The following is a 1544-nucleotide window of genomic DNA, read 5'->3' as shown; positions in this document are numbered from 1 at the left end:
GCCAGAGCCTTTGACTGCGTGGATCACAACAAACTGTGGGAAATTCTTAAATAGATGGGAATACCAGACCACCTGACCTGTCTCCTGAGAAATTTGTATACAGGTCAAGAAGCAACAGTTAGAACTGGACATGGAACAACAGACTGGTTCCAAATAGGAAAAGGGAGTACGTCAAGGTTGTATATCGTCACCCTGCCTATTTAACTTATATGCAGAGCACATCATGCTAAATGCCGGGCTGGATGAAGCACAAGCTGGAATCAAGATTGCTGGGACAAATATCAATAACCTCAGATGTGCAGATGACACCACTCTTATGGCAGAAAGTGAAGAACTAAAGAGCCTCTTGAAGAAAGTGAAAGAGAAGAGTGAAAAAGTTAGGCTAAAGCTCAACATTCAGAAAATGAAGATCATTGCATCCGGTCTCATTACTTCATGGCAAATAGATGGGAAAACAGTGGAAACAGCGGCAGACTTTATTTTTTGGAGCTCGGAAATCACTGCAGATGGTGACTGGAGCCATGAAATTAAAAGATGCTCACTCCTTGGAAGAAAAGCTATGACCAACCTAGACAGCATATTAAAAAGCAGAGACATTACTTAACCAACAAAGGTCCGTCTAGTCAAAGCTATGATTTTTCCAGTAATCATGTATGGATGTGAGAGTTGGACTATAAAGAAAGCTGAACACCGAAGAATGGATGCTTTTGAACTGTGGTGTTGGAGAAGACGCTTGAGAGTCCTTTGGACAGCAAGGAGATCCAACCAGTCAATCCTAAAGAAAATCAATCCTGAATATTCATTGTAAGGACTGATGCTGAAGCTGAAACTCCAATACTTTGGCCACCTGCAACAAAGAACTGACTCAATGGAAAAGACCCTGATGCTGGGAAAGATTGAAAGTGGGAGAAGAAGGGGACGACAGAGGATGAGATGGTTGGATGGCATCACCGACTCGATGGACATGAGTTTGAGTAGGCTCCGGGAGTTGGTGATGGACAGGGAGGCCTGGTGTGCTGCGGTTCATGGAGTTCCAAAAAGTTGGACGTGACTGAGTGATTGAACTGAACTGAGGGTGCTGCACGGGTGCTGCACATTGGGCACACCACCCCATGCCCCAGTTGGGAGCCCACCTAGGCCCCCTGCTGACTGAGAGGCTGAGCAGACACACTAGGGGCTCTTTGGCGGGTCTTGGGAAGTAATCATCATTGTGGATTTGTTCTCAGCATTTTCTGGGTTTTGTTTTGAGTCAGAGACAGCCCTGTTCCCCATCTCTGCCCACCTGCTTGAACCAGCCCTGGGCGGTCTAGACTGAGCTGAGAACTTCCCCTGGGCACTGTCCACAGAGGGTTCTCCTGCTGCAGACCCTGGGAACCGCAGCACTCCAAGCAGCCCTGCCTCTGGCGACAGTGACGCTGACAGTGTCGGGAGCACACGGGACTCCCGGCCCGTCACAGGCCTCCCCTCTGACCCCACGGCACCCTGCGCAGTGCTGTTTCTACGACCTCCAGTCTCAGGCCAGGAAACCGATTTCAGAGCGTTGA

Source organism: Bos indicus, chromosome 5, assembly GCF_029378745.1.
Source record: "Bos indicus isolate NIAB-ARS_2022 breed Sahiwal x Tharparkar chromosome 5, NIAB-ARS_B.indTharparkar_mat_pri_1.0, whole genome shotgun sequence".
Lineage (NCBI taxonomy): Eukaryota > Metazoa > Chordata > Mammalia > Artiodactyla > Bovidae > Bos > Bos indicus.
Note: the sequence above shows the minus strand (reverse complement) of the source record.